Here is a 25,708-nt window from a genome sequence, read left to right on the forward strand (position 1 = left end):
TGTAGTCCTGATGTGAATTGGGGATCTTTATCTTGTCCGTGGTCATTGTAAATGGACTGGTTTTACATTTTTTTCTGGTTGCAAGGAAAGGTTCCTGCAGCTGTTGGAGAGGACAACAACCTTCTGACAATGATGCTTCTTAGATTTGGGGCTGCCAAAAACACAGTAGTGGGGGGTCTGGAAAAATGGATTGTAGTCGGGCATCTTTTTGTAGTAAAGGTTGTAATTTCTGTACAGCTCCCCTTAGCACCTGGGGACCCCAATATTCTTATTAACCAGCCTTGCTGAAGCTGACAGCTGAGAGTTCAGCCCCCAGCTGTGAGCTTTGCACATCTGGTTATCAAAAATATGGGGGAACCCACGCCAGGGTTTTAAAAAAAATTATTCATTTACAGCGCAGGAGCTGGCTGATGAATACACTCATCAGCCACTCATGCTCTCAGTTATTAGTGGCAGAAGGGGTAGGATGATGGGAGCAGTAGTCTTATCAGTTGACAACAGTGACTAGAGGTAAACGTTAAACCTCCGATCACAGCTGCACGCTCACGCTGTCTTTTGACTGACCAGTGATGATTTTACCGCCAAACAGAAGCGATATTTGCTGCACTGTCATGAACCTGACCCGGTACCCGAACCCGAATTGTTTGTAAGTGTTGGGCAGAACCCACCAGATCCAAATATCCAGGTGTTCGCCCATCTCTAGTTGTCTCCCATCAAGACTATCTACGATGCCTTTGGTCGGCAATTGCACAGGAAGCTGCTAGCAGTGGACCTTGATGATTTGCCCAAATGCATTTAGAGTGGTAGAACATTCCTTAGACAACTATTAGTAACCTCATTGATAGCAGACAAGATATGTAAGTGTAAGGATTTCTGCATGTAGCACCCGTAATCGACACTGAATAAATCGAGATTTTTTAATATTTTGTTTTCAGTTTTTCATCACTTGTAGATCATTAACATGTCTATTAATGCTGCGATTTTCAGAAATACATGATTTTTCATTCTTGGTGTTGAAATTTCAATGTTATACATTTTATGACATTACCATGTACCATAATTTATAATACAATTATGAGTCCATTAACACAGTAAGCAACAAAGCAGGGATTATTAGATTATCTCAGGCCACCAGGTTACGTTCCTTCAATTTTTCACTTCTGCTGCAGCCATCTTCTCTGTAAGTTCATGTTTCACTTTGCCTGTCATTCATTGTTTTCTGTTACATGATCAGTGAAAAATCATAATGGGGAGTGGATTCCAGTGCTATTAGGTGGTGTCTGTTTTATACACTCTCTGACAGCTACATGCAGTCTACCCAAGAGCAAGATGTCACGATTTCCACTCTGTTTCTGTCTTTTTGATACTTTGTGTTGGGGTTGTCAGTCTGTGCTGGGTCTGTGATGCAAACACTGTGTTCCTTTTCCTTAATCAGGCTTCTACTTATGCATGTTAGTTCCTTCCCCAGTGTCAATCGTACACTTGCTGTTGCCTGTGAAACATTGATCCCTCTGCGCTCGGTGCCTGACCCTGCTTGACTTGATTCTCTTCCCGTACTCTGTCCCTTTGCTTGTGACCTGACTTTGCTTGTGCCTGCTCCCTGTATCTGTTTTGTCTCTCTGGCTTTTCCTGACCTCAGCTTGTGTATTGGACTTCGTCTTGGACTTCCCTTTGTCGTACTGCGCCATTCCCTGGACTTGACTTTGGATTGTTTGACCTCCCTTTACTCACAGGAAGTAGTATATATATTTACTGCCGTGACTCGCATCACAAAAGACACATGTAATGAGCAATATGGTCATGTACAAACCATAACTTTGGAGCAATAGTATAGATTTGTACAGTCGTTGCTAAGTTTTGACATCTGCACAATTTTGTTTTTCACAAACTTTGCTGCTTCAGTGTTTTTTGATCTTGTTATGGTTGCTAAAGTACATTGATCAGCATTTCATAACTGTTTAAACTTGTAATAATTATATCACGTTTATGCAAAAGCTCAGTATTCATGGTGTTGACCCTTATATTTCTAGTATTCTGCATTTTTCCTAATGCAAATCCTAACTGATGACTACCCGTTCTTATCTAATCAGTGCTTGGTGTTTACCATAATTTCTGTGTTTTTGGTTGTCCACCCACTTTTGAGGATTGATCACAGGTTTTCAAAGGGATTGTGATCTTGTGAGTTTCCTTGTCATGGACCCAAAATTTCAATGTTTTGTTAAACAAGGCACTCCACAATCATTTTTGTCTTGTGACCTGGTCTCCATCATGCTGGAAAAAGCATTGATGGTTCATAAACAAAATTGCTCCTGGATGGTTGGAAGAAGTTGCTCTTGGAGGATGTTTAGGTCCAATTCTTTATTCATGGTAGTAGTCTAAGGTAAAATTTTGTGCGAGACCCCTCCATAGATGAAGAGCAATAACACACATGAATGGTCTAAGGATGCATTACCGTTGGAATGACACAGGACTCATGATAGTGTTCGCCTATTCTTCTCCGAACAATCATTCTTCCAGATGTCGAAAAATTCTGAAGGGGGTTTCATCAGAAAAAATAATTTTACCCCATCCTCTGCAGTCCAATTCCTTCTGCATAGGCTGTCCTAGTTATAGGACTAGGATATTACGTGTAATATAAGGCAATTCCTGAACCCGACCATGATGCACACGGATCCAAACAAGTCTGCTTTTTTTAATGTAAATTTTGAATGTACCATATTTTTCGGACTATAAGATGCACTAGACCATAATGCGCACCCCCAAATTTTCAGAAGAAAAATAGGGAAAAAATTAATGCGTTAAATGAGGGTCCGTCTTACAATCCAAATTCAGCTTACCGGGGTATAGGGTGTGATCGGGAGCGCTGCTGGAGTGGGGTCACACAAGGTATTCAGTGGTCTGGGGATGATCTGACTCATCCCGGGCTGGTGCATCAGGTTCGGAGGTTTGGGGGCTCCACCATTTTGTGAAAGCCTGGAGCCCACACACATCCCTCCCAGGCTGCTGGTGCGCAGCAGCTTTGGAGGTTATCAGTGGTGCAGGGGCTCCGCTGACATTTTTTGAAAGTCCGGAGCCCCCGAACTTCCATTGCTGTAATGCTGTGATCCCCAGGAAAATGACTGCCGGAGGCGGCACATACGCAAAATGAGATCTCGGCACCGAGATCTCATCTCTCGACATCTCAATCTACACATGAGTCGCCTCCGGCAGCCATTTTCCTAGAGGCCAACACATTACAGCTATGGAAGTGTGGGGTCTCCAGGCTTTCAAAAAATGTCGGCGGAGCCCCCGCACCACCGAGCATCTCCAAAACTGCTACGCATCAGCCTGGGATGACACTCCTGGTAAATACATCTGGACTATAAGAGGCACCTCCCATTTTCCTCCAAAATTTTTTAGGAAAAAAGTGTGTCTTATAGTCCGAAAAATACGGTAACTGAAATAAATTTTCGTAACCCACACTTATGAAATGCAATGTCTCCGACAGGGAGATTTCTGAAGCACTTTGTGGAAATTTGATGTAAGTGTAGATAATAGCTTTAGGCAGGAATAGGAACACATTTAAGAGTGCAGTGTGACCTTTCCCTGAGTTATTGTGTCTGACTACATTTACCTCATTGCACTGAACAGATTCGTCAGGGGCACATGTGCACACCTTTTTCATGTAACACCCAAAGAGACAACTAGGCACACAGCACTTCAGAATGAGAAAGTAGCCTAAAGCCTCAGACAGCTTTTTTTTTGTGGTCATATGTGAAAAAATGTATGGGGTTTTCATTATGTTGGAACAACTGTGTGTCACTCTTTATAATTCGTGTATTATACTTTTTTCTTATATGTTAAATACAAAAAGAGATTTTTCAAACCTTCTCATATCAACTGCTCAGTGAAGGATAGACAGTGCTCAGATGACACATGGATGGCATTTGAGTGTTTTGAGTTTATTCACAGACCCATTCACATTAATGAGAAAATGTCATCCTCGAATCAGATAAAAATGGACATGATGCTTCTTTTTGGAGGACAGACTTAGACTGTGTTCACACTTGTGTTTGAGAGTTTTGTCAGTGTCATTGTAGGAACAGACAAAAAAGAATTCATGATCGAAACCAATCTGCTGCAAAACTGATGCAAATGACAGGAGAGTGGCCCCATGGATTATTATTATTATTCCTATTCATCCTTAACATCCACCAACACCAAAAAAGGGTGTATGAACAAAAGCAAAGATCCACCGATCAAAAAGAGTGCTTAAAAAGGGAGGGAATATAAGGGTGCCATCATGGGTTGTAAAAAAAACACATTGCCTGTAAGTAATATCCGTGTTTTTCAGTCACCCATGATGGCATCGCGAGAGAATTACAGAGAATTATTTTCTCTTAGGGAGGGACCATAGCTAGTAGAACCCTTCTCCCAAACGTAAGGTCAGAGGAAGCAGATAGATCCAGTCTACAGTGTTTATAGAAGGTGGACGGAGATGACCATGTGGTCGCCTTACAAATCTGATTGATGGAGACATCCGTCTTCTCTGCCCAGGATGCCGCCACGGCTCTTGTGGAATGGGCCTTCAAACCTTCTGGAATGGCCCTACCTACACTGACATAAGCTAGCTTAAGAGCCTCTCTGATCCATCTCGCTAAGGTCCCTTTGGATCCCTTAATACCTCTTCTAGAACCCTGGAAGGATACAAAAAGGGCCAACAGTCTCCTCCATGGTTCTATAACCTCTAAATACCAAAGCAAACCTCTCCTAACATTTAGGTTATGTATCTTCCTTAGGATTGCTAGGGTTAGAACAGAAAGATGGTAATATAATCTCCTGTGACTTGTGAAATTTTGTAATGACCTTAGGGAAATATATGGGTTCTAAACTCGAAACAACCCAATCCTCCAGAACTTGAGTGTAAGAGGGATCTGCTGACAAAGCCTGGATGCTGCTTATTATGCGGGCTGATGTTAGGGCTACTAGCAGAGATGTTTTTAGTGAGACTATCCTATCTGAGGCAGAAGGTATGTACTCAAATGGGCCTTCTGTTAATGCTGTCAAAATGAGATTTAAGTCCCAAAGAGGGGCTCTACAGGCAGGAATTGATCTAGCTCTACTACAGGCTTTGATGAACATGGCGATACATCTATTATCTGCCAGGTCACAACTGTATAGCGCCCCTAGGGATGAGACCTGCACCTTAAAGGTGCTAACTGAAAGACTGAGCTCTAGCCCTTTCTGAAGGAACTCCAGGATAAATGTTAAAAGGGTACTCCCCCACCGGATCTACCCCTGAGGAGAATAAGAATTTCTTCAAGGTTCTCCCATAGATCCAGGTGGTTACCGGCTTTCTATTACTAAGAATTGTAGAAACTAACCTAGCCAAAAAACCCTTTTTCTAAGATCAACCTCTCAAATTCCAGGTTGTTAAATGCAGCCCAGGTGCAGCGCCCCAGAGTCCTGGTCGTTGCAGTAATGTTATTCTTCCACCAGGGGGAGTGATATTATGTCTGAGGGCAATAAAGGAAATCTCTTTGCCAGGTAAACACAATGCATGCAACATGTTCACACTCCAGAGCAGAAGGGGGAGCTCTAAGCCTGTTTAAGGTAAACTCCCTTATATAACATCCTGATCTGGAGGGAAAGAGAGTTCAGAGTTCAGTTCCTGTGAGGAAGACAGACGGAGAGGAGCTCTGTGGCATGAAGTGCTGCAACTCCTGGGGAAAGACACTAAAAAGTGAGCATATTGCGGAGAGTGTGCAGGAAAGCAGAGCACAGGAGAGGAACTTCAGAGGGAGATCAGCCAGGAGCAAGCTGCTTCCTTCTGAAGCGCAGAAGCCGGTAGCCAGCATACCGAGGGCATAAGGATCTCTATGCTATACTCCAGAGACTGGCAGGACAGTTAATTCCATGTTGGCTGCCCGACCTTATACCCAGGAGGCACGGTGGCAACTTGTGGGGGCTGGGGCGTGATAGTGTCCCTGTAAAAAGCCTCAGTCCATCAGTCATACGGGTTTGTCCTATACTATCCATCAGGGGGACAGAGAGAAAGAGACTTAACATCTACAATAGTTGTGAGGAACTCACCGAGAAGCTCAGCAGGGAGGTACTACAACACTCAGGCGCTAGAGGAAGGCTACTGATTTCCACCTGGAAAAGGAAACTCTGGATTTGCCTTCAGACCCGCCGGACTCTGCCAGCCCTGCGATCCGGTGCTCTGGACTGTGGATGCTGAAGCCTTAAGTAAAGGTAAAGAGACTGCAACCTTGTGTCCTCGTTCTTCACTGCGCCTCACACCATCCACCATCTACACTCTGGGAAGCCCTGGGGACAGTCTTCACCTGTGGGAAGGTATACCAACTAACTGCCATCACATCACCCCAGCGGACCCCTAAGCAGCGTCGGTCACCCTGACCGAATACCACAGGTGGCGTCACGAACAGTATCCCTTTAAAGACCTTTCCCCAATTTACAACGGACGTCCTCTAGGGCCACAGACCGGGTCAGCCACCGTGACATCCCTGACGAGAACCGATGGGCCCGGCTCCAAGTACCCCATTGGCCTACACGGGGGGAAGGGGGGGGGATCCACAGGCACCTGAGGATGGAGAAAAAGGTCTCTGGGACAGAAGATTATGGTCCTCACGGAGAACCTACGAATCCGAGATTGACATTGTTTTCAGCCAAAATAACCACTGCCTCTTTGGCCAAAAGGGAGCTATCAGGATAATTCTTGCTTCGTCATCTCTGCTCTTTATCAAGACTGAGACACACCGAGGGACAAGCATAAAGTAGTCCGAGGGTGCATTTCATCCTGAAGGCATCCACCATATGAGGGTTCTCTCCTGTGTCCAGAGAGCAGAATTTCCGGACCTTCCTGTTCTTCCTGGAGGCGAAAATATCTACTTGAGTTAGAACCCACATGTCCACTATCTGATCGAATACTGTCTTCTCTAGAAACCATTCTCTGTGGCTTAGCTGTCTGTGGCTTAGGAAGTCTGTCCTGTAAGTTTCTTTTACTTTGATATGCAGGGCTGATAATGAGAGGAGATGCTGTTCCGCTAGTATGAACACCCATCTTGCAACCAACATTAGTGGAAGAGAGCGAGTTCCTCCTTGGTGGTTTATATAGGCTACTGTAGCTTGATTGTCGAAGAGCATCGTCACATGGGGACCCCGCAGAAAAGGCAGCAGCTCGCTTAATGCCCTCCCCACTGCTTGTAGCTCTCAGATGTTCCCAATTGTTCGAAAAGGCTAACATTTCCTCCTTCGATCAGGTAGCATGTCCCCAATGGTAGTCAAGGTGGGCTTCCCACCCCCTGGGACTCGCATCCATCGTAACCACCCTGGATACATTGTTTACCCCGGGACTCCCCTTGGTGCTAAATTTAATCCTAGCCACCATTGGAGAGAATGGATCACTGCCCAAGGAAGGATCAGCCTGCCTTCCAACTGTCCCTGCAACATCACTTCCTTCTCTAGGACACACCACCCTAGATCCCGTGAATGGAACTGTGCCCAATTCACAGCTGGAACACAGGCGGTCAGAGAACCCAGCAAAGACATCACTTTCCTGAGGGACATTTCCGGCTTCACCACTGCAGATGAAATGAGGCTTGTGATATCCTTTTCTTTTTCCTCTGGGAGGTGAGATTCTTGTCTTAACGAATCCAGTGGCGTAGGTAGGGGGGTGCGGGGGAAGCGGGCCGCCCCGGGCGGCACAATGCGGGGGGCGGCCGGCGCTGCAGGAGGAGGAAGAAAAAAAAAAAAGACACGGGCCCTTTAAATCTTCGGGCGGCGCCGTCCGCCGCCAAGACCAGGCTCCCCCCACCCCCGCTCTAATACTCACCTCTCCTGGTTCCTGCGGCAGCTGCAGCGTCTTCAGCCCCCTCTAACTCTGCGACGTCTCAGGGCAGAGGGCGCAATGACGTCATCACTGTGCGCACCGCTCAGCCTCTCTGTCCTGAGTGTTGCAGAGCCGGAGAGACGCTGACTGGCTGCACCAGACCTGCGCTAGGAACGGGAGAGGTGAGGATTTTTTTTTTCTTTATGTCTGACTCTGTCTGGACACACCGGGGCAATACTGGAGACCATGGGGCAGATTGCTGGACACACCGGGGCAATACTGGAGACCATGGGGCAGATTGCTGGACACACTGGGGCAATACTGGAGACCATGGGGCAGAATGTTGGACACACTGGGGCAATACTGGAGACCATGGGGCAGAATGCTGGACACACTGGGGTAATACTGGAGACCATGGGGCAGAATGCTGGACACACTGGGGCAATACAGGAGACCATGGGGCAGATTGCTGGACACACTGGGGCAATACTGGAGACCCTGGGGCAGATTTCTGGACACATTGAGGCAATGCTGGAGACCCTGGGGCAGACTTCTGGACACACTGGGGCAGATTTCTGGACATACTGGGGCAATGCTGGAGACCCTGGGGCAGATTTCTGGACACTGGGGCAATGCTGGACACTGGGGCAGATTGCTGGACACGCTGGGGCAATGCTGTGCACGCTGGGGCAGATTGCTGTGCACGCTGGGGCAGATTGCTGTGCACGCTGGGGCAGATTGCTGTGCACGCTGGGGCAGATTGCTGTGCACACTGAGGGCAATGCTGGACACACTGGAGGCAATGCTGGAGACCCTGGGGCAGATTTCTGGACACACTGGGGCAATGCTGGACACTGGGGCAGATTGCTGGACACACTGGGGCAATGCTGGACACTGGGGCAGATTGCTGGACACACTGGGGGCAATGCTGGACACACTGGGGCAATATTGGAGACCCTGGGGCAGATTTCTGGACACATTGAGGCAATGCTGGAGACCCTGGGGCAGATTTCTGGACACACTGGGGCAGATTTCTGGATATACTGGGGCAATGCTGGAGACCCTGGGGCAGATTTCTGGACACTGGGGCAATGCTGGACACTGGGGCAGATTGCTGGACACGCTGGGGCAATGCTGGACACTGTGGCAGATTGCTGTGCACACTGTGGCAGATTGCTGTGCACACTGTGGCAGATTGCTGTGCACACTGTGGCATATTGCTGTGCACACTGTGGCAGATTGCTGTGCACACTGTGGCAGATTGCTGTGCACACTGTGGACCCTGGGGCAGATTTCTGGACACACTGGGGCAATGCTGGACACTGGGGCAGATTGCTGGACACACTGGGGGTAATATGCTGGACACACTGGGGCAGATTGCTGGACACACTGGGGGCAGGACTTGAGGCATGGGCAGAATGTAGATACGGGGCATGATTGGAGACACGGGGCAGGATTGGATCATGGGGCAGGATTGGATCATGGGGCAGGACGGATACGATGGAGGCTGGTGGGGCAGGATGCGATCATATGGGGTAGAATGGATACTCATGAGGGCAGGATGCGAGAACATATGGCTGGAGCCAGGAATGAGATAAACGGGGCCAGGGTGGGGAATTATTATTACCATAGGGGCTAATTAAGGGATATTATTACTGCAGTGATGTATTTATTTTATTTTTTGAGTATACTGTTTTAAATGGGGGGGGGGGGGGGCGGTCCTGTTACTGTGCAGAGTGACACTATATCACCTTTTTTTCTTCATGTGGTGTAATGTAGAAGTTGTGAAAAATTAAGTAATGTGCTCTGCAAGCGGAGCTCGAGATACCTGTGTTATTTCCTGCAGAAACGAGTCCTGGCTGGAAGGAATGATGGCGGTCTGTGCTGGATGAAAGATGAAGGACTTCACCTAGAGACGTCACTGGTGAGTCAGTGTTACCTATACACTGACACTATACACTGTATACTGTATACTATATACAACGGTCCTGTGTACAATGTCACCAGTGATCACTGTATTATCTATACATTATATACAGAGTTCCTGTGTATAATACCACCAGTGATCTCTGTATTACCTCTACACAGACACTGCATACTAAGTACAGATCTCCTGTGAATACTGGCACTTATGGTGATAGTATTGTGGTTTTTTTTTATTACTGATCAGTATTGTAGTATTCAGTCACTATGTGGTGGTAATATGTGGTCTGGAAATGGTGTTGTGGTATTTGTCCCTTGTATGTAGTATTATTCGGTCACTATGTGGTCTGGTCATGGTGTGGTGGTATTAAGTCACAGGTTTGGCATGTGGGGGTGACACCATTAGGCCCAGTTTAAGTTCTACAAAACAGGAAAACCATTTTTGGTAACCTTTGTGTGTATTGAGCCGGGGGAGGGGGGGGCGCCAAACTCGGGAACAGCCCCGGCAAAAGCTCTAGCTACGCCTCTGAACGAATCTATTACTAGACCCAGGGAGACCTGTGATGTTAATGGTCGTAGCATGGAATTTTTGAGATTCAAAAGCCACCCTAACCTTTCTAAGGAATGAGTCCCCCACAATCAGGAAATCATCCAGATATGGCACCACCAGTATGTCCTTTTCCCAGAGATGCGCGGTTACCTCTGATATTTTTGTAAGTATCCGGGGAGCTATTGCTAGCTCAAAGGGGAGTGCCATGTATTGGAAGTGTCTGATTTCTGATTATATTTGCACTGCTACGCTGAGGAATCTACGATACTGGGTGTAAATTGGTAGAAGAGAACCTTCACTGCGGTCCTCATCAACTCCATTTTGAATGAGGGGATTACCAGGAATTTGTTTAAAACCTTCAGATTTATTATGGTTCTTAAGGATGCGTCTGTTTTTTTTAATCAGAAATGAGGGGGAGTAGAACCTATTTTTTATTTCCCCTGAAGGAACATCTTCCAACACGATTCTCCCTGAGTGCCAGGACCTCGCTTTCTAGCACCAGTTGTTTGTGCGGGGATGGCTGCGTAGGGTTTTCGTATCTTTCCCGCAGGGAGGAATGGAATCTTAAGTTTTAGGCCTGATCGTAGGATGTCAAGGATCCAGGCACTGGAAGAAATTCTTTCCCAAGTCGGGAGGAAAAGAGAAAGCATTCCCCCCACCCGGGAAGTCGAATCATTGAGGGTTTTTTTTGGCTTCCTGTGAGGGTCTCATGAAGAAGAAACCCCTGTCTCCTGTCTCTCCTGTCTAGATGGTTCTTCCAGCTTATCCCAATATTTGGATGGCTTCTTGCGGGCGTAATGTCCCTTCCGAAAGGATCACCCAAATTATGGAAAGGCGTTTTTGGGAAACCCTGTCTGATGTCCCCAGCTTTATCTAGTATTTTGTAGAGGGCAGGCCCAAGCAGGAATTGACCTTCACAGGTGAGAGAACATAGTTTAACTTTTGCCTGCCTGTCCTCTGGCCAACACTTTAGCCAGACCGCCCTACGACCCGCATTAGACAGCGCAGCTGATCTGGCTGCCAACTTAGCCGAGTCTGCAGAAGCATCCGCCAGGAATACTGCTGCCCCTTTAATGGCTCAGATTGAGGCTGGATGGTATCCCTTGGGACCTTTTGCTCCAATTGATCTTCCAAGTTATCTAGCCAAAATCTGAGATCTGGCTGTACAAGTTGCCACAATTGTTGATCTTAGGGAACCTGCAGAGGACTCCCATGCTGCTCTGTCAGTCTTTCTATCCAACGAGTCCTTTAGCAAACCCAGAATCTTTAAAAGGCAGGGAGCACCCCCTGGATATCTTAGATATTGCTAAATCCAGCTTAAAGGCTTTATCCCAAGAAGTAGTAGCTTTTTCTTCAAAAGGATATTTCCTTTTAAAGGAAGCCATAAATTGCCCTTTTCTGTCTGGTCTATCCCACTCCCTCTTAATGAGGTTCTGCACCTGTTCATTCACTGAGAAAGTCCGGCGTTTTCTGTGCTCGAGACTCCCGAACATTAAGTCCTGAACTGACCTCTTGGATTTCTGGTTTACCAAAACCATTGTGGACCTTATGGACTTCACCAACTTATCTGTTTCCTCTAAGGGAAAACAATGTCAACTCTCCGCGTCACTGTCAGATGAGGTGGAACTTCGATCAGATTCTCACAGGCCCTCTTCGTCTGACCCTGCAGGATCATCCGGTGATGAAGGGGACATCCTAAATCTCTTTTTTCTCCTAATGCTCCTATCTTCTGAGTGGGCCAGTGAACTTACGGATCTCTGTACTGCCGTTTTAGTCAAGGATCTCAGGCTGGCAGCAAAATTAGGGGAATCCTCTGAAATAATCTGCTCTATACATGCTTGACAAGGCTTCTTTGACCATATTCTTGACAGCCCCTGTCCACAGAGGGGGCACTCCCTATGTTTTGTCTTCCCAGTACACTTCCTAGGGACCTCCTATCTCCCGCCCCAGAAAACAAAATAAAGGCAAAGAGAGATATAGAGAAAAAAATAAGAAAAAAGACCATTAGCTTGCTGAACTTTCTTGTAGATGACTCACCACTCGGAAGCTTTATACGGGTACTGCATCAGGAGGCTGGATGATGTCCGAAAGGTCTCCCCTGGAGACTGCAGACTCTTCAATCCTACTAGAGCTGCGACGGCTCCTGGCTACTGCTGCACCTCACATGCCACCCAAATGACCCCCACTGCTGCTGCCTCGTGGATTTGCAATGTGGCTACTAGGGTGCCTGCTTCCTATAGGGATGAGATGGGAGTCTCCTGTCCGGCTTTTTCAGCTGCTGCTGTAGTGGTGGTTGCGCAGGCTGCTCCAGTGTTGCTGTACCTCCATCTTGCCCTCATTTATGCCTGCCGGAGGTCCCTTTACATACCATCACCACGTAGGTGCCACCGGCCGGCACGCAGCCACTTCTGGTACCCGACCCTAGAAGTCGTATGTGCAGCACCCCAGAGACCTGGTCGTTGCGGTAATGTCGCTCTGCCGCTAAGGAGGGTGATGTTATGTCTGATTGCACTAAAGGAGTTCATCTGACCAGGTATCACAGCACACATTACACTTCACACTCCGGCCACTAGGGGGAGCAAAAGGCACTATTTATTAGGTCACTCCTCACACTGGTAAAACTAAGGGTTGGACAGGAAGTCAGGAAGAACGCAGCCTGGGAGAGCTCCAGGGAGGACCTGTCAGAACTGGGAATCTGGCAGGTACCTAGCCGAAAGGACAGATTGTTACGGAACCACGCATGCACTACCTTGCGGCGGTATCTAAAGAAAGGACACGAAGCGAAGGATATTGTGGACAGTGAGAAAAGAGATCAAATACAAAGGAGAGCCAGTAGGAGTCGTGCCCTGAGAAGGGCAATACCCTACTGAGGCGCGTAGCCGGTGGCCGGAACACCGAGGAATTAACAGTCTCCACGCATTACTTCAAACAGCGGCAGGACAGTTAATTACAGGTTGGCTGTCTACCATACATCACCTAAGAAGGACATAGGAGGCAATCGTGGGAGAGGGGCGACACTAGGGTCCCAGAATAACTCCAGGCCTACCTGTCATAAAGGTGCGTCCTAGTCATAACAAACCTGGGGGACGGAGAGAGAAAGATCTAGAAAGAACGAGAACAGAAGTTGTGAGGACTATCCCGAATGCCCAGCAGGGAAGAACTACAACACACAGGCGCTAGTTGGTAGGCACTGATTTCCACCTGCAAAGGGGACTCTGGATGTGCCTTCGGACCGGCCGGTCTCAGGCAGCCCTGTTGACAGTGCTCTGGATTGAGGATGCTGAAACCTTCAGTAAAAGGTAAAGAGACTGCAACACTGTGTCCTCGTTATTCCTCACACCTTGCACCACGCACCATCACCTTTCATTGGACACACCTTAGCAGGGTCACGGATCGGGTCCAGCCACCGTGATAACCCCGGATTGAGTACCCCGTGACCCTGTGTCTGGGGGCGCTCCATGTGCAAGTGCATCATTCGGACGTGACCTCCGGGGGCTGCGCACTTCCGGTTCGCGCATCCGACGGCATCAGCCTGGATCCTGCTGGTGCTCCGTGCTACAATGCTCTCATGGCGCCTCCTGAGAAGCCCCCACCGAGGTGAAGATTAATGTACACCGCGTCTGCCGTGACGTTCTGTATCTGCGGCCGTTCTCCATATTCTCTTCTCCCTGTTGCACTGTATGCGCTATGCCCCGGGGATACGTGGGTGATGGGTGCCAGGAATAGTCTGAGCCCCGCTCACACTCGCTCAGGGAGGGCACCCCAGTGGGGCCTCCGTGGTGTTTCCAGCACACTCTGGTGACGGCCACAGCAGAGCCCGTCCCCTGCCAAACCACTGACCACCCAGGGCCAATAATCCTCTTCTTCTTTAACCACCGATTTACTGAGGGTTTACCATCAAGGAAACCAACTAATGCCAAGAGAGGAGCTGACCTTTTTATCTTGAAGGTTTCCTATCCTTGAAGGGCAGATCCCCTCTCTCGTGGTGCTGTCATGGGTGACTGAAAAATAACTACCAAATTTATGTACCAGTATATTATAGATTGTAAAGAATGCTACTGATGTTATAAGGCTGATAAAATGATCTTGGACAGAACAGTGCAGCCTGCGGCTCACTGGTAATGTTTCTGCCCTCAATATCAGTTCTGAGTTTGGAATCCCTGGAACTGACATAAATTAAGACACATCGACTAACCACAGTGTCCAGTCTTAGGGTTGTGAATACAAAAGAATCACTTCTACAGAGAAGACCATGCAAAATAGTGTAACAAATTGTTTTTCTGTTTAAGCATTTCATCTGAACCCATAAAATCCACGCAAAAAAACTGTGTAAACAAAACACAAAATTTGAACCCAAGACGGAAGCGGCCATTGAGAGTGGAATCTGTGACTTCTCTGCATTTAGTGGTCACTACTCACCTGTGTGGTTATCTGTACGAATGTCATCTTTACATCGCTCATCACTCCTCACATATGCCTCTGTAGTATTAATATGAGTCAGATCTTTACCCTGAAAGAAATTGAAAAAAGTCACAGACAGATGGAGAAGTTGTTAGTAATGATTTAGGAAAAAAAAGATCAAAAATTATCATGTCGATCACAAATGACATGACAGCAATAGTTATCACATAGCTGCAGGTCTCCTGTATAAATCGGACCCGTTGGCTCCTAATTCTAGCCAGCAGTCTCCATAACCAGAAAATTGTGTGAAGATCCAGTCATCTAATGTTCATGATTAGCTTTATCCTCTCATGTCCACCAAGTATTAAACATACATCGAATGGCCACATTATTAGTGACATCTAGTAGAACATTGGCACTTCTCAATCTCAGCAAAATCATCCTGTCACAGATTCCACTAGATGATGAAATAGTTCTTCTTGAATATTGGTCCATGTCAATAGGACAGCTTCTAATAGTTACCACAAATTAGATGGAGGCACTTGCATGCCCTAAACAACTAATTCTACATCCTCCCTGAGATGCTCTTTTGAATTAAGACCTGGGCAATATAAAGGTCGGGGGGAAGTATTTTATGACTATACAACTCTTGTGGCATGATGTATTGTCCTTCTACTGTAAGCTCTAGTGTAGAACATACTGGAATCAGAGGACCCAGAATGTGCCATTAAAACATTCTCTGCACAATCACTCCATCTCCACCAGCCTCAAATGTTGAAGCCTGATAGGAAGAAGACACGGATTCATGCTGAATGTGCCTAAAAAAACCTCATCAGATTAGCAGTGTTGGAAATTACCTTGAGGGTATGTGCACATGTCAGGATTTTTAGCGTTTTTTTTTGCGGATTTTCGCCATAAAAACGCTATAAATCCGGTAAAAAAAACGCTAACATTATGCATCCTATCATTTAGAATGCATTCCGCATTTTTTGTGCAGATGTTAGCGTTTTTTTCTGCAAAAAAAACGCATCCCGCAAAAAATCCGGACATGCTCATTCTTTTTCCGGATTTTTTGCGGATTTGCTATCAAAAAGGTCATTCAGGAAAAAAAAAACGCAAAAATTCCGCAAAAAATCCGCGCAAAATCCGTGCAAATTCCGCGAGAAATCCGCGCGAAAAAAGACGCAGATTTCTGGCAGAATTCTCAGGATTTTGTCAGGAAATAATCCTGACGTGTGCACATACCCTGACTTGTTCAAAGTTACTCTGATTGCTCGATTATCCCATTGTTGTGTGGATTCACACCAAAACAGATAATTTCATATTACTTCCTGCTGCACTTCAGGGTCACAAGTCAAATTTCCACCCATGAAGAGGGACGTTTCTCAAATAAATTATCCATTGAGTGTATAATACTGGTGGATAAAAGAGAACTGAACACAAGACCTTCACAGCCTTCTATACACAATAGGGAAGATTTCATGGCAACTTTTCTTAATCTACCTGATGATGCTGAGGAACATTGGAATTTTCTTGTTTACAGTCCTGTGGAAGAAGAGGACGGGGACATCTCTCTGGTGTTGCCTTCTTAATGGATGGAACTGGAGAAAACACATACAGGGACTGAATTAATTCTTTACATACAGATAATTATAGGCCGTGTGTATTTAGTCCTATCTATTACCTGGTGATGTGAGGGGCTGGGGAACCTCCATCTTGATGTCCCGGTACAGATCTTTGTGTCCTTCTAAATACTCCCACTCCTCCGTGGAGAAATATATGGCGACATCCTGACACCTTATAGGAACCTGACACATACAATGGTACAGTCATCACTCCGATCCCTTCATGGCATTACTGTATAATGTCCCAGCTTTCCCAGCAGTGTCACCTCTCCAGTCAGAAGCTCAATCATCTTGTAGGTGAGTTCTAGTATCTTCTGGTCTTTGATGTCCTCATGTATCAGGGGATAAGGTGAAGGCCCTGTGATTGGGGCCAGGGGTCTTTCACATCCCTCAAACACAGGGGCCTTACAGCGCTCACTGGGGGTTTTCACTAATATGTAATCCTGGTTATGGAGAGACACATTAATAAATCTCACTAGACATTTCCTCACCTCTCCATTTCTGTTATTCCCATAAATGAGAATGATGTTATGTGACGTCATCAGAATCTCTCACCTCTCCAGTAAGCCAGAATAGGATCTCTAGGGTGAGGTCTATCATCTTCGCCGCCATCTTGACCCTGTCCCTAGCTATCCTTCACAGGTCAGTCAGGAAAATTCTCTTATATAGAAGATCTCCACTGAAAGGATCCGATAATGTCGGGACCTGAATGGGGAGAAGATGATGGTGTAACATCATAAAGATTCCATGTAAGAAACCTCCGGAGCTGTTACCGGCGTCACATGATCACTACATCCAGTCATGGCCCCGTCCTGCCCCCGGTATAACACACAGTCCAATTATAGTCACATACAGAGATATATCACAGAATATCTCCAAAGCAGCACAAAAATCACAGTATAAATCTAAAAGGAAAATCTAAATTATCTGAAACTTTCTTAGATATTCCATAAAAACAAGACATAAAGTTATAAAGTGCAGGGAACATCCAGAGATCGGGACGGCAGAATCGGGGACGTCAGTAATAGAGATGAGCGAACTTGTTTGGAAAATGTTTGCCAATCTCAAATTCGGCATGAATGTAGCACATTCGAATTGGCGTTCGGTTTCACGAGCGTTTTCACTAATGCTTTTGTTATTACTTTGGCTAGGATAGTGGTGATGTATGATGAGAAGGGGAGGGGGGAATGTTTGGTGAGGGGAGGGGTTTGTAGAGGTTAGAGGAGCAAGTGAAGAGTTTAGAGGAGTGGCGCGCTCTTTTTTTTCCCCTTAACTTTATGTGTGTTGATTCCAGCAGCCAATCAGGGCACAGAAACCATCCACAATGTCATGACAAAAGGTCTTCTGTGACTGGCTGCCAAAGTCACATGTCTCTGGCCATATAAAAAGCAGATATCTTGTTTTGCTGGCGCCATTGTCTCAGTGTCACAGTGCAGAGATGTCACTCCTGCGCTAGTGCTGAACTTGTCCTGTTTGAATTCGATCTCCCAGCATCGAACTAGATTGTGCAAAAACTGTGTGCAGGAAGGAGCAAGACGTGTTTTGCAGGAGCTCCTGTGGGCTGCCGCTATAAGGGAGAATTTGAGCCCTAATGTCCGGATTCTCGCCTCCCAAACTGCTCTCCCGGTTTACCAATCACCCAGAGAACATTCGGGGAATAACGCCGGGATCCCTGGACTTCATGGTGGAGTGAATGGGAATCTCAGACTGAGGACGAGGGCCAGGACTGTTTGTGGCCGTCATCTCACGAGGGAGAGCTTCCTCACCTCATGCCTCTGCTCCTGTCGGGCCCCTCAGTCGAGAACTTCGGCTAACCACGGGTACGTGCTTTGGGGAGGATATCCTCCGGTGCCCCTATGGAGTCACTCACCCTCATCAACATTTCTCCAGAGTCAGTGGGGCGTTCAGTGAGGTGCCCGCTGCAGCCCCTGTGATGCTCTGCAGTGTGAAGCAGCAGCCTCTCCCTCCCTGCTACACAAAATGGTGCAGTACATGCATTAGTTCTGTCAGACCTGATCTTTATCTCTATAGGTACCTTCACACTCAGCGACGCTGCAGCGATACCGACAACGATGTCGATCGCTGCAGCGTCGCTGTTTGGTCGCTGGAGAGCTGTCACACAGACAGCTCTCCAGCGACCAACGATGCTGGTAACCAGGGTAAACATCGGGTTACTAAGCGCAGGGCCGCGCTTAGTAACCCGATGTTTACCCTGGTTACCATAGTAAAAGTAAAAAAAACAAACACTACATACTTACCTTCCGCTGTCTGTCCCCGGCGCTGTGCTTTCCTGCACTGACTGTGAGCACAGCGGCCGGAAAGCAGAGCGGTGACGTCACCGCTGTGCTTTCCGGCTGACCGGCGCTCACAGCTAGTGCAGGAAGCACAGCGCCGGGGACAGACAGCTGAAGGTAAGTATGTAGTGTTTGTTTTTTTTACTTTTACGATGGTACCAGGGTAAACATCGGGTTACTAAGCGCGGCCCTGCGCTTAGTAACCCGATATTTACCCTGGTTACCAATGAAGACATCGCTGAATCGGCGTCACACATGCCGATTCAGCGATGTCTGCAGGGAGTCCAGCGACGAAATAAAGTCCTGGACTTTCTGCAGCGACCAACGATCTGCCAGCAGGGGCCTGATCGTTGGTCGCTGTCACACTGAACAATATCGCTAGCCAGGACGCTGCAACGTCACGGATCGCTAGCGATATCGTTCAGTGTGAAGGTACCTTAACTCTCACTGCCTGGAACAGAGGGAAATTAGCTGGAGACAGATGCTAGATATCTGCCCCTTCCCCCCTCTAAAGTCCTCACATTGTGCAACACTGGCACTGAAATATATACATGAGACTTGGTGAGGTGACAGTGTATTCTGGATATAAACTTTAGAAGAGGCCAAAGTCTAGAGGAGACCCTTGTGTTGGGGGTGGATTAGTGCGCCCTTCAATTGGGCAGTTGGGGGGGGTCTGTGGTGCATACGCACTCTGGAGCTTATGGCTAAGGCTAGGTTCACATTGCGGTAGTGGGTGTCCGCTGACGGAATCCGTTACATAGCGCCACTAACGCAATGTAACGGATCCGTTAGCGCACCCATTGACCGCAATGTATGTAACGCATGCCATTTTTGGCATGCGTTAGCGATGTTCCGTTATTTTCTGATGGATCTCGAACGCTATCTGCAGCGTTTTTGGGTCCTTGGGTCCGTTCTCGCTAGCGCAGATCGGGCATCGGCGCTAGCACGATAGCTAAACGCGATCCCTTTTTAGACATTGCGTTAACACAGTCCGTTAGCGTATGCGCTAGACGGACTGCACAACGCAAATGTGAACCTAGCCTAATCTTTTTTTATTACACATACCATAATATACTTCAATACAAAAATACCCAGACTCATATTGTTCAGTATGCCAAGCAAGTGTCGCCTAGCTACCTACATACCACTCCATGCTCAATGTACTAAAAAAGGAGAGACATAGGAGTTTGTGGTAAATTTTAAAAGATGTGATGAAAAAAGACACTAACGCAGGCAAAGCTCAGTACCATGTTAAATACCCGTCCAAAAGGACTCAATAAAAATGTGTTACAAATAACCCCATCCAATGCAAAGTCCATCCACATACCCCCAATGTCTATGGAGGGAGGACGATAACCATTATGACCTAGTGGCTAATAATATACGGGAATCCATACCTCCCTACCGTCCTGGATCCAGCGGGACTGTCCCGATTTTGACAGTCAGTCCAGTGATCCTGGGCGGGACATTAGTTGTCCCGCAGTGGTTGGGAGGTGTGCTGCAATATCAGGCGGTCAGCCTCATCCCTGATAATGTCGGGACCTGAATGGGGAGAAGATGATGGAGTAACATCATAAAGATTCCATGTAAGAAACTTCCGGAGCTGTTACCGGCGTCACATGATCACTACATCCAGAGCAGCCTGAGCACAACACACCACATATTGGCTGCTCCATGCACACAGGACCTGTGAGAAGGTCACAGGGGGTAGGAGTCACATGATCGGGACCTCCGTGGATTGCAGGACTCGGCTGTGCTGGTTGCCAACTTGCCATGGTGCTGCTGGATGTGGTAAGTAAGCTGCCTTGTGTGGGGTCAGGAGGTGTTTACAGTGTGGATGTAGCAGAGCCTGTGTACGAGGTGTACGGAGCGGAGCCATGTATGTATAAGGTGTATGGAGCAGAGCCGTGTGTGTATGAGGTGTATGGAGTGGAGCCGTGTGTGTATGAGGTGTATGGACTGGAGCTGAATGTGTACAAGGTGTATGGAGCAGAGCTGAATGTGTACGAGGTGTATGGAGCGGAGCTGAATGTGTACGAGGTGTACGGAGCGGAGCCGTGTGTGTATGAGGTGTATGTGGAGCACCCCAGACACAGGGCCACAGGTTACTCAATACCGGTCCTTTCTGTCTCAGTTCTGGGGTTGTCACGGTGGCTGCTAAGGGGCGTCCAATAAAAGGGGTGATGATAGTTTGTCAAGGTTTCGTGACGCCACCTGTGGTGTTCGGTCAGGGCGACCGACGCTGCTTGGGGTCCGTTGGGGTGATGGAATGGCAGCTAGATGGTATAACTTCCCACAGGTGAAGTATGTCCCCAGGGCTTCCCAGTAAGGTGGATGGTGATGGTGTGAGGTGCAGACAATAACGAGGACACAAGGTTGCAGTCTCTTTACCTCTTTACTGAAGACTTCAGGATCCACAATCCAGAGCATGGTTAACAGGGCTGTCTGAGACCGGCCGGTCCGAAGGCACATCCAGAGTTCCCTTTGCAGGTGGAAATCGTTGCCTACCACTAGCGCCTGTGTGTTGTAGTGCTTCCCTGCTGAGCATTCGGGATAGTCCTCACAACTTCTATTCTCGTTCTTTCTAATTCGTTCCAGTTCTTTCTAGTTCTCTGTTCCCCAGGTATGTTATGGCTAGGACGCACCCATTTGACAGGAAGGCTCGGAGTTCTTCCGGGACCCTAGAGACGCCCCTCTCCACGCGTTGCCCCCTATGTCTGCTTAAGTGATGTAAGGTAGACAGCCAACCTATAATTAACTGTCCTGCGGAGTTTGAAGTAAGGCATAGAGTCAGTTACTTCCTCGGTGTTCCGGCCACCGGCTACGCGCCTCAGTAGGATGTTGCCATTCTCCGGGCACGACTCCTACTGGCTCTCCTTTGTGATTGATCTCGTTTCTCACTGTCCTCAATATCCTTCGCTTTGTGTCTCTTTCTTAGGATACCGCCACGGGGTGTGCAGGCGCGGTTCCGTAACGTTCTGTTCTAGTCGCTAGGTACCTGCCAGGTTCCCACGCCTGACAGGGACCCCCCTGAATCTTCCCCCTGCAACACCCCCTACCATGGGATGTTGCCTGAATCCAACCCAGTCAGCTTCTGCCTAACTTCCTATCCAACCCCTAGTTTTATCAGTGTGAGGCGTGGCCTAGTAAATAAAACCTTTTGCTCCCCCTAGTGGCCAGAGTGTGAAGTGTAATGTGTGCTGGTGATACCTGGTCAGAAGAACTCTTTAGTGCCATCAGACGTACCATCACCCCCCTTAGTGGCAGAGCGACGTTACTGCAGTGACCAGATCTCTGGGGCGCTGCATATGGACCGGAGCTAAATGTATACGAGGTGTATGGAGCGGAGCTGAATGTGTACGAGGTGTACGGAGTGGAGCTGTGTGTGTATGAGGTGTATGGACCGGAGCTAAATGTGTACGAGGTTTATGGAGCGGAGCTGAATGTGTATGAAGTGTATGGAGCGGAGCTGAATGTGTACGAGGTGTACGGAGCGGAGCCGTGTGTGTATGAGGTGTATGGAGAGGAGCCGTGTGTGTATGAGGTGTATGGAGCGGAGCCGTGTGTGTACGAGGTGTACGGAGCGGAGCCATGTGTGTATGAGGTGTATGGAGCTGAGCCGCGTGTGTATGAGGTGTATGGAGCGGAGCCGTGTGTGTATGAGGTGTATGGAGCCGAGCTGAATGTGTACGAGGTGTATGGAGCGGAGCTGAATGTGTACGAGGTGTATGGAGCAGAGCTGAATGTGTACGAGGTGTACGGAACGGAGCCGTGTGTATGAGGTGTATGGCCCGGAGCTAAATGTGTACGAGGTGTACGAAGCGGAGCCGTGTGTATGAGGTGTATGGCCCGGAGCTAAATGTGTACGAGGTGCATGGAGCGGAGCTGAATGTGTACAGTCATGGCCAAAAGTATTCACACCCCTGCAATTCTGTTAGATAATACTCAGTTTCTTCCTGAAAATGATTGCAAACACAAATTACTTTTTGCTTCATTCTCTTTTGTGATTTTTCATTTAAGACAAATTAAATGAAGATAATAATATCAAATAATTTGTGTTTGCAATCATTTTCAGGAAGAAAATGAGTATTATCTGACAGAATTGCAGGGGTGTCAATACTTTTGGCCATGACTGTACGAAGTGTATAGAGCGGAGCTGAATGTGTACGAGGTGTACGGAGTGGAGCCGTGTGTGTATGAGGTGTATGGAGCGGAGCTGAATGTGTACGAGGTGTACGGAGCGGAGCCGCGTGTGTACGAGGTGTATGGAGTGGAGCGCGTGTGTGCAAAGTGTACGGAGCGCAACCGCGTGTGTAGGAGTAGCTATGTGTGGCCATTATACGGTACGAAGTATCATGTGCGGCCAATATACAGTATGGAGCATCATATGTGGTCATTATACAGTATGGAGCATCATGTGTGGCTATTATACAGTATGGAGCATCATGTGTGGCCATTATACAGTATGGAGCATCATGTGTGGTCATTATACAGTATGGAGCATCATGTGCAGCCATTATACAGTATGGAGCATAATGTGTGGCCATTATACAGTATGGAGCATCATGTGCAGTCATTATACAGTATGGAGCATCATGTGTGGCCATTATACAGTATGGAGCATGATGTGCAGTCATCATACAGTATGGAGCATCATGTGCAGTCATTATACAGTATGGAGCATCATGTGTGGCCATTATACAGTATGGAGCACCATGTGTGGTCATTATACAGTATGGAGCATCATGTGCAGCCATTATACAGTATGGAGCATCATGTGCGGCCATTATACAATATGGAGCATCATGTGCAGTCATTGTACAGTATGGAGCATCATGTGCAGTCATTATACAGTATGGAGCATCATGTGTGGCCATTATACAGTATGGAGCATCATGTGCAGTCATTATATAGTATGGAGCATCATGTGTGGCCATTATACAGTATGCAGCATCATGTGTGGCCATTATACAGTATGGAGCACTGTGTGTTTTTTGTTTATAATTATTATTTATGAAACAGTGTGGTCAGCAGTGCTAAATGGGTGTGGTTGGGACGTGGATATGGGTGTGACTAGTTATGAATGGGTGTGGTCAGAGACGTGGCCTAAAACTTGCCGCGGCGCGCGTTGCGCACCACAAACTTTGTCCCTCTTTCCCATCTTCAAAAGTTGGGAGGTATGGGGAATCCATCTTCCATGCTGCCACCTAAGTACATATAGTCAAAACATCAATGTATATCAAGTTGAATGGGGGGGTACCCTTACCCGTACTGAGGCACACCACTGGACGCACCCCAACACGCTTTTCGCCGCTCTACAGCCTTGCTTTCTCCCCCTGAAAACATACCTCCCTGACTCAATCTGGTATGGCGGGAAATTTCTAAAATTCATTATTTCAGCATTCCTAGGGATAATAAACATAAGAGCCACCTTCACAGGTGTCTCTTTTACTTTAATAGGCCCTGGGGGGGGGACGGGGGGTGACAGGTTCCCTTTAACTATCCCGGTGTGTCTCTGTTACCATCTAGTGTCCAGACACGATATTACGGCTGAACATTTCTTGGACTTACGGATGAATTACCCTGGAAATTTCCCTGTCTTCTAACATGGGATAACTAATGCTGCAAAATATGGGTCTGTGAGATTTCTGGTTCAGGCGCCAACCATATGAATTCTAATCATCGCTTATGCTCTCCCCCTGTATGATTCATCTGGCCATCTTTGAGCGTTACACCCTTATACACCCTTATACACGCTCATAATCTTTAAAATTGACATCAAGCTAAAGGAGACCTTCAGATAATTCTATTTGCTTATATGGACCGCCATTTACTTCGCAGTGGGCAAAAGCAGCCAGTTTCCTCCTGTCTTGTTGACGTTTCAAACATTCCCAAAATGGCTCCCACTCTTGATCAAGAGGATCAATCACCCCAAACTGAGGGTGGGGAGAAGTTGGGCCATCTCTTTGATAAATCTCGCACCTCTATTTCAAAATGAAAGGGAAGATACTAATGAATCCTTCATATTTGGCAGCTGAGGTCACGGCCAAATTACTTTTGGAAATTAAATATTAAATATTGTTCAATCCATTGCTTAATACTGGATCTACAGGATAGGACGAGCAGGCTGAACAGCTGACTGAATTGGAAACGCGTGTGTCGAGCATTGAAGATGATATAGGTGATGACCATGCCAAAGTGATAGCTATTGTCTGTGAAAACACAATATTGAGAGATCGTATCGATGACCTATGCAGTGTTCCCCAACTCCAGTCCTCAAGAACCACCAACAGGTAAGGTTATCAGGATTTTCTTAGTATTGCCCAGGTGAGTGAGCATCACAATTCTAGATGTCCAACTCCGGGAGCATCAAGGTTTAATCACAAAAACATTAGCAGCAGTGTAAGTGGCATAATCAATTTCTTTGAGTCGTTTAACACATTTTTTAGACCAGCCTGTGCACCAGCAGAATAGAGTACAATTCTGACACATTGTGAATGACTGGAGAGGATGGTGTGTAAGGGGGTGACCAGGGTCGTCATGTGCATCCCCTTCTTTGGACACTGTTCACATGATTACGTGCGGCACCTTGTCGTTCACTAATGTTAGCGTAATGTTGCTGCATTGTTTATGTACTGTAATGTGATGTATTTGATGTGTGTTATGTATAGAAGTAGGGACAGAATAGAAGATATCATAGAATCATAGGATGGTAGAGTTGGAAGGGACCTCCTGGGTCATCTGGTCCAACCCCCTGCTCAAAGCAGGATTCACTAAATCATCCCAGACAGATGTCTGTCCATCCTCTGTTTGAAGACTTCCATTGAAGGAGAACTCACCACCTCTCGTGGCAGCCTGTTTCACTCATTGATCACCCTTACTGTCAAAAAGTTTTTTCTAATATCTAATCTGTCTCCTCCCATTCAGTTTCATCGCATTGCTTCTAGTCTTTCCTTCTGCAAACGAGAATAAAGATGATCCTTCTACAATGTGACAGCCCTTGAGATATTTGTAGACAGCTATTAAGTCACCTCTCAGTCTTCTTTTTTGCAAGCTAAACATTCCCAAAATCCTGTAACCGTTC

General features: G+C 47.1%; 1 pseudogene; it reads right to left on the reverse strand.

Moving 5' to 3' along the window:
* Window positions 1-25,708, reverse strand: part of LOC138666639 (zinc finger protein 850-like) — a 151,175-nt pseudogene that overhangs the window by 119,892 nt on the left and 5,575 nt on the right.

The sequence above is a fragment of the Ranitomeya imitator genome, chromosome 2 (genome assembly GCF_032444005.1).
Source record: "Ranitomeya imitator isolate aRanImi1 chromosome 2, aRanImi1.pri, whole genome shotgun sequence".
NCBI classification, from domain to species: Eukaryota; Metazoa; Chordata; class Amphibia; order Anura; family Dendrobatidae; genus Ranitomeya; species Ranitomeya imitator.